The sequence below is a fragment of the Mesoplodon mirus genome, assembly GCF_964341445.2.
Source record: "Mesoplodon mirus genome assembly, chromosome: 6".
NCBI classification, from domain to species: domain Eukaryota; kingdom Metazoa; phylum Chordata; class Mammalia; order Artiodactyla; family Ziphiidae; genus Mesoplodon; species Mesoplodon mirus.
The window spans coordinates 10,562,258-10,570,902 of NC_138982.1; the positions used below are offsets into that span (position 1 = coordinate 10,562,258).

Below are 8,645 nucleotides of genomic sequence, written 5' to 3' on the forward strand. Positions count from 1 at the left end.
TTTCTCAAAAATGTTGCAAAATCTTGACCGGATAATGTATTTTCTTATGTCACTTAATTGCAAAGAGTCATTGCCAAGTTCAGGTGCTTCCTATACAATCCTAATATGGCAAAGGAAGCAGCTTCTCTCCATTTTGTGCTCTGGACTATCTCCTAATCCCAAACTTCAAAAAATATATATTCTACTATTAATAGAAATATACAATTCAAGATCACATTTGTTCCCATGAAATTTCTCCACGATTTTTAACTGCTGAGATATGAAGATAATCTTTTTTTATTTTCCATCCTCCTTTTTCCAAAGCTGTGTTTTTGTAATCCTAATATCTAATAGTAAAATATGTATATGTGTTTTTTGACTCTATCTGATTGACATCTGAATTATATGTAACCTAGAGCTATATAATGGAGCCAGACTTCTTTTGAGCTTACAGTTTTAGGAGCTGATCCTAGTAATAATTATTTCTTTACTTTTCACTGCATCTTTGTAGAAGTATTTTAATGGAAACTTTTAATAAGAAAAACACAAATTAATTAATTAAAAAATTAATTCACAAATTCCAAATTCCTAACTTAGGGAGTTGAGAAATAACCTAGGTCTACCATCTCATTTGACACTTGAAAAGTAGGTCTAATGTTTTTGGAAGAAATATCTTTGTGTGTGTACATCATATGCATTCTCACAACTCTAAGTAATTTGGAACTTGATGAATTAAAAGATACTACCTGTTGTTTTTCTTACTGAGTTTCCATTAAAATATTTCTACCAAAAAAATGCAGTGAAAAGTAAGGAAATAACTCTTACTAGAATCAACTATGTCTAGCTTGATTAGCTATGTCTACATCCCAAAAATGTCAGCTAAAAAAAGTAAATATATATGTATATATGTGTATATATGTATATACACACACATAAATGTATATATGTATACATACACACATACAATATGCCTGCTGAAGACATTGCTATACAGTTTTAATATGTTAATCTTCTGACTTTATTTGCTCATTTCAAGTAGAATATAATTTAGATGCAATTCTACATTAATTGTTTTATTCCTAAACAACCTGTTATAAAGAACACATTGGGGCTTCCCTGGTGGTGCAGTGGTTGAGAGTCCTCCTGCTGATGCAGGGGACATGGGTTCGTGCCCCAGTCCGGGAAGATCCCATGTGCTGCGGAGCGGCTGGGCCCGTGAGCCATGGCCGCTGAGCCTGTGCGTCCGGAGCCTGTGCTCCACAACGGTGAGAGGCCCGCATACCGCAAAAAAAAAAAAAAAAAAACATCGAATGGAGTCTTAAAATGAGATAATATGCACTCTGAGATCTTACAGAGAAAAAAAAAGAAAACCCCTTTGTGGGGTTACTGGATAGTAACTCTATTTTGAGACAATATCGCTAAAATGTTTTTGTTTTGTTTGACTAGGAAAAAAAAACCCTTTACTTTGTTTGGGGCAGTGGGCAGGTGTCCAGTCTCAGAACTTCTGGAACTGCTTCCTGGTGCCAGCAGCTTTGGTCACCTGGAGCACATTGAAGCACACCGTCTTGCTTAGGGGAGGGCACTCGCCCACTGTGACAGTGTCGCCAATCTGGATGTCCCTGAGGCAGGGGGAAAGATGCATATATATGTTCTTGTGGCGCTTCTCGAAGCGGTTGTACTTTCGGATGCAGTGGAGGTAGTCTTAGAGGATGACAAGTGTTCTCTGCATCTTTACCTTGGTCACCACGCCAGACAGGATCCGCCCTTGGATGACAACATTACCAGTAAAAGGTCATTTCTTGTCATTGTAGGTGCCCTCGATGGCCTCCTTCGGTGTCTTGAAGCCCAGACCAATGTTTCCGTTGTTATACGGGAGCTTCTCCTTGCCAGTTTCTCCAAGCAGAACCCTCTTCTTATTTTGAAAGATGGTCGATTGCTTTTGGTAGGCACTCTCCATCTGAATGTCCGCCATCTTCCCCGCCACCTGAAAAAACGTTAAATTTTAATATTTAAGAAAGAAAAAGATTCAGAAGATTTAAAAATCTCACGAAGTCTTTGCTATAGCTTATAGATATGTGTTCTGATGGTAATTTCATAAATTATTTTCAAATAATTTTTGTTCTAAGGTAACTTATTACATTAAAAAAGGACCCCATAAAAGATGTGTTTTATCTTGTACTTCACTCAGAATAACTTCTTTTCCTTGTTTCATTTAAAGTCTCGGTTTTATATTGTCATAATGCTTGATTTTGTTTTACTTCTTGAAGTGCTTCGTGATCAGATAACTGGGACTAAGTAGGAACTAAATGTACCTAAACCTAATGGTTGCTGTTCACCAACTACATAATTATTGTCAGGGTGGCTAAAAATGCAGAAAGTCTGTCAAATATAAAAGAAGCACACACGGGGAGCAGTGGTGGGGAAGATGGAAATCACAGCTGGAGGTAATGATTACTCTAAATGTCTTGCTACAGCAAACATAGCATTTGGAAATTCATGAACATTTCTTTTAAATGTGCAAAAGTCTTTGCAAAACGAGCCATACATTAACTAAAACACTCATGACTGCACTGCCTACACACTAGGCTACCTGTAATTTGGGGGAAAGTTCTTTCTATGCAACATCAAAAGAAACAACCATAGATCTTTTATTTCAGAGTTGGCTTTGGTGACAAATAAGTTGGAAGTAAAAATACAGATAGTTCCACTTCTCTGACACCCAATAGTCAATGCTATGCCACAAAACTCTCCTAAAAAATAGTTCATTTTTATGTGCAATATGTATCCAATAATCAGTTTTTAAATGTGGCCATCCTTTGCTAAATAATGCATAGTACATGGGTCTTTCTGCAACCTCTCATAAAAAATTAATCACCCCAGACTGATTCTTTAAAAATCCATTTGGGTTAGTAAACCCCTCTATTGGGGAGAGGATTTGGCTTTTTTAGTAAAAAGGGAGGTTGACTCATATCCATTCCAGTTCATATGTTCCTCTGCTCTTCTAGTGCCACCATGAGCTACTGTTCACTTTGGTGCTGGCCACCCCACAGCTTCCTGGGACACAGAAGACAAGCCCAGGACTGCAGTAACTGAGGGCTGAGGATGGAAAAATCACAATTTCCTTTATTCCTCTGACTCCTGGTAAGTGGTCAATAAATATTTTATGAATGAGTGAATAAAAAAAAAGAGAGAGAAAGAGAGAAAGAAAAAAAGAAAGAAAGAAAGGAAGGAAGGAAGGAAGGAAGGAAGGAAGGAAGGAAGGAAGGAAGGAAGAAAAAGAATACCCTTTATTTTTCAAAATACACCCATGCAGTGCTACTGGGTTTCACTGAACAAGGGGTGTGAATGTTTGGCCTTTTCTTTCTTCACTTCCACACTCCATTCTAAGTATAGTCAGAAGGCTTTTCCTGCCTGAGAAATGGGAGTCCATTGTAAAGCCCTCGACCCCATTGTAGTCACTGTAGTTCACAGTCTTAGAACATACTGCTTTTGTCCTATAGTGAAGATTACATTTTGCAGGAGGGTTGTGGATAATGATGGTGCTGAGATGGCTCTTCTCCTTACTCTATTCACCATTGTTTTCTCAAGATAACAGTTTTTCAGCAATAAATATCAATGTAATCTTCATTTTTAGCTGTTTGCAATTCTGTTGATGGTGTAGGAAAATGAGAGTGAGGAAGAGGTCAAGCGAATATCAGTTCTATTGAAGGTCTCTATTCTAGATCAAGACGCTGTTGTCCCTGGAAAGTATAGATGTCATCATTCTCTTTTCAAGAGGAGTAAATGAAATTGCAAAGAGTAACTTGCATCAACAAGGACCTATTGTGTAGCACAGAGAACTCTATTCAGTACTCTGTAATAACCTATATGGGAAAAGAATCCGAAAAAGAATGGATATATGTCTATGTATAACTGAACCACCTTGCTGTACAACCGAAACACAACAGTCATCTATACTGCAATATAAAGTAATGTAAAAAAAAAAAAAACTAAAAAATAGTAACTTGCAAGGTCTTCAAGTTGATGACTTACAGGGTAAGGATTGGAACCCAGGAGTGTCTAACTAGTGTTATTTCCATAATATAGCACTTCTCCAAATCTTGAGAGAGTGAGGGAAGTAGGAGTCATTTGGAGCATAAAGGGAGTTACTGCATAGGTCTATGTGGGAAGCATGGGGAATTTTGGCTGGTAATTTTCAAGGAATTGACATCTTAGGGACATGGAAGCATGACATGGCTTTAGCCAGAGAAGATCTTGCAAACTGAGCAGTTTATGACTATTACTGTGAGGTCAGGTGATTTTCCACTAAAACCAAGTGCAGAAGTCTCTTGAGTGTTGTGGCTTCTTGGTGTCATTTTAAAATAAAACCCATTTCATGGAATTGTAAAGATCAGTTAAAACGTATTTGAGAGAAGAAATATGAAAACAAAAAGGAACCATTGAAACACTGTTGTTATTTTTTCACTAGTCTGGAAGGCTAGAAATAAAAATCTACTCAGGTTTAGCCTCTTTGCAGAATATATATCAGGATTTGGAAATTATTTGAGGTCAGTATTTCCCAAAGACTGTTCTAAGGAGGTTATTTCCATATGATGCAAGTACATGTTGTGGTTAAACATGTTTGGGAAACACAGTTAAACACAGCTTACAGAGAGCCTTCAGTTTGTTCATGTACACTCTCCAAGGGTAGGAGCCCTGTTTACCAGGATTCTTTGAACTTGGACCCTTTATACTTAAAGAATCACTAAAGAGATAAATGCCTTCCAAAATCAACAGAACTTCATGTCCCATATTCAAAACATTAAAATCTGAACTAACAAAGAGATTATTGGTTCCTAGAAACGCCCTGTTACCTCTTTACTGATAAAAAAACTTACTGATTAATATTTTACTGTGTAAATACTGTGGCCTCTTTCATCTGTATCTTAGCAGAACCCTTTCTAAATAGCCTTTTGTAATTTGTTGATTTATGATTACATAGTCCAACCTCACCTTTGCTGCTGAGAGCTGAGGGCCCTCCTCTCTGCTGACCATGGGGCAGGGATTTGATGGGGTCCCCTTTGTCCTCTGTAACACAGGTCTTATAAGTGGCAACATCTTTCTTAAAAAATCCGACAGTGCAGTAGGTTTTTCTACACCAAACAGGACTAGTATCCACAGACCTATCTTGAGAAATGCCATTTTATTCCATCTTTTCAAATGAGAAAAATCAGTGCCAGAATAGTAAGCTCTTTGCTCAAAGAAGACAGAAGCTGGCATCTCTATGGGGGAGTAGTTATCAGTTTGGAAGGACCATGAGAAGTTACCTCAGTTTGCTTGTTCTTTTCCAAAAGAAAATTGATATCCTCATTACTTAAAAGATAAAGTAAGCCTAGAGCTTAAAGGATGAAATCATTATCTTTGACAGGCTGCAAATATCCAAATTGAAATTTGCCCAAATACAAATTTCTGAGCTGGAACAGAAAAAAAAAAAAAAACTGTCTCTAGCGGATTCTGGGAAGAATTTTTTTATATAGCTCCCCAAAATTTCTACCACTGTATAATACCAGGCAATAAAGATGAGAGTGTGTATAGCACAGACTCACGAAGGAATGTGAAGTGAGCACAGCCATGGCTTCTGATGCACGTGTTTGTGGGTCAGTAATACTTACAGGTCCCCATAGACCTGCAAGGGAAGCCCCCATTTATTTATTATATTTATTTATTTATTTATTTATTTACTTATTTATTTAAATTAGTTTTACAGTACTGTGTGGGGAAGCCTCCATTTTGAATACTATTGTTCATTCAGAAAAACTGATTATCTTGTTGAAACATATGAATTTTTTTTTGCATTCTACTAGTCTCTTTTTTGTTTTCTTGCAGAGAAAAATAATGATGAAGTACCATGCAAACTCCAGAGTTCTTTGATAATTCACAATCGAAGGTTTCTTTCTTTTAGGAAATAGAACAGTAATATGATGAGCCGGAGGTTAGCAAGGGGGACGCAGTTATTTCATTTGAAAACATTTAATTTAGCTATTTTAATAAGTAGGAATTTCCTACAGCAACATTTTCAGGAAATGATATTTTCATTTTTGGGACAATGTTGCCTGCACTTCTCTCCTCCAGTGTGAGCAGCATCCTCACAGATGAAGGGTCAGTTTGGACGGGGCTTTAACAATAATGGGCACATGTAAAAGATGCATCCTTAAATTAGAACTTAAGCCAGTCCACCTCTTTACTCCGTTTGTTGGCTGATGATTCATGTTCATTTCATTATCTCAGTTTTAATGCACTTGCCGTCAGGAACTTTGTTTAAACTGAGCTTTGAGAAAGATCTGCCAGCCAAGTTGCTTTCCTGACTCTGATGCTGAAACATCTGATGACACAGACAAAAATTCTCCAGAATATTCTCAGCCTGACAACACTAGGAAAGGATATTCTGTTGATATATTGGGTTGGCCAAAAAGTTTGTTTGGGTTTTCTGTATCATCTTATGGAAAATCCCGAACAAACTTTTTGGCCAAGCCAATATTGTCTCCGAGGGCAGGGCTTAGGTCTCGAATTTCAGGACTTACTGCTTGATTCTCTGAGAAGACATTCTGCAAGAATTTGTTACCCCCTACAGCATCTCCACTGCTCAAGCCAGTGGTACCGCCATTCTTCCAGAGACACACTATGGGGCCCCTCTTTCACTCTTCCCTATCTGCTATTCCATTTAGTTTGTGTATTAGTTTATTCATCATACATTTGTCGAGAAGTTGTTATGCTCTCTAATACTGTTTCGGGCTAAAAGAAAAACTTAGAAATTAAGAAAACATTTTCGAGAACAGAATAGAACAAAGACTTTGATCACAATGAATCAGAACAACTGCAAATGTTTCAAGTTTATCCTCATGCCCAGCGAAAGTTCATTTAGCTTTGGTTCTGACCATTAGTACTTGATTTTTGGCTTCCTACACAGAACATTAACCCTTTATATATTGAAATAGTCCTTTTGTATGATTAACTACTTCAGGTACAGCTATATCTCAATCTTTTACATGTATCAAAGAAATCAACACTTAAAAGTTTTCTCTTACAGATCAAGAGGCAGGACTTATTTCATACATCCTTCTGGTTTTACAAACCACGATGTTAAGAAATAGAAAAACTTGAGTTCTTCTGCACTGAAATAAATAACACTGTTTAGTTCATTCTTCATGACCAGTGCTTCCTTAGCAGAATATTGTAAAACACCTCAGAAGAACTCTTTGCAGACTGGGCTGCATGATACCATCTTAAAACATTAATTTTATTTAACAGATTAGTACATGACACTGTCAATTGCTCAGATTTCTATGGGTGCACAACACTAATGCCAATAGTAGATTTAGACCTTAGAAGTATATTTATTAGAGGAGAAATATTCATGAAACATTGATAAACTTTGATATTTCAGTTTTGAGAGTTATATTAATTTCTTATTCCAAACCATTATAGACTAGTAACTTAATTCAAGGGAATATTCTACATTATTTGTTGATATATATGAATTTATAAATCATGGGATGTCAGTCACAAGAATTTAAGCATTCTAACAGGTTACTATATTTTATCTGCAGGATCACTGAAATGTTAATATACTTATTAAGCACAGTGAAATGTATACGTTTATTCCTTGGCTCACTATTTCTTTGGGAATATAGCTATAAGTTTATATTTATTTTCAAATAGATTTTTTAACATCTTTATTGGAGTATAATTGCTTTACAATGGTGTGTTCGTTTCTGCAGTATAACAAAGTAAATCAGCTCTAAGTATACATATATCCCCATCTCTCTTCCCTCTTGCATCTCCCTCCCACCCTCCCTATCCTACCCCTCTAGGTGGTCACAAAGCACCAAGCTGATCTCCCTGTGCTATGCAGCTGCTTCCCACTAGCTATCTGTTTTACATTTGGTAGTGTATATATGTCCATGCCACTCTCTGACTTTGTCCCAGCTTACCCTTCCCCTCCCCATGTCCTCAAGTCCATTCTCCATGGGATTTTAAACATTGTCTCTCATTTCTACTACATTTCACTGGATAACTCCTCCCTTCCCCTTTTTGGATTTTCAAAAGGAATATATTTATTTTTATTGAGGTACACTTTTTTAATTTTTAAATTAATTTTATTTATTTTTTATACAGCAGGTTCTTATTAGTCATCAGTTTTATACAAATCAGTGTATACATGTCAATCCCAATCGCTCAATTCATCACACCACCACCACAACGCCCCCACCGCTTTTCCCCCTTGGTGTCCATACATTTGTTCTCTACATCTGTGTCTGTATTTCTGCCCTACAAACCAGTTCATCTGTACCCTTTTTCTGGGTTCGACATATATGCGTTAATATAGGATATTTGTTTTTCTCTTTCTGGCTTACTTCACTCTGTATGACAGTCTCTAGATCCATCCATGTCTCAACAAATGACCCAATTTCGTTCCTTTTTATGGATGAGTAATATTCCATTGTATATATGGACCACATCTTTTTTATCCATTTGTCTGTCGATGGGCATTTAGGTTGCTTCTATGACCTGGCTATTGTAAATAGTGCTGCAATGAATACTGAGGTGCATGTGTCTTTTTGAATTGTGGTTTTCTCAGGGTATATGCCCAGTAGAAGGATTGCTGGATCATATGGTAATTCTATTTT

The 8,645-nt window shown here is 36.9% G+C and overlaps 1 pseudogene across 1 annotated transcript; it reads right to left on the minus strand.

The window, feature by feature from the left end:
• Positions 1–1,474: 1,474 nt before the first annotated feature.
• LOC309806763 (small ribosomal subunit protein uS17-like) lies at positions 1,475–1,991 on the minus strand (annotated as a pseudogene). Its single transcript has one exon. The product of its transcript is annotated as a small ribosomal subunit protein uS17-like (transcript).
• Positions 1,992–8,645: the final 6,654 nt, after the last annotated feature.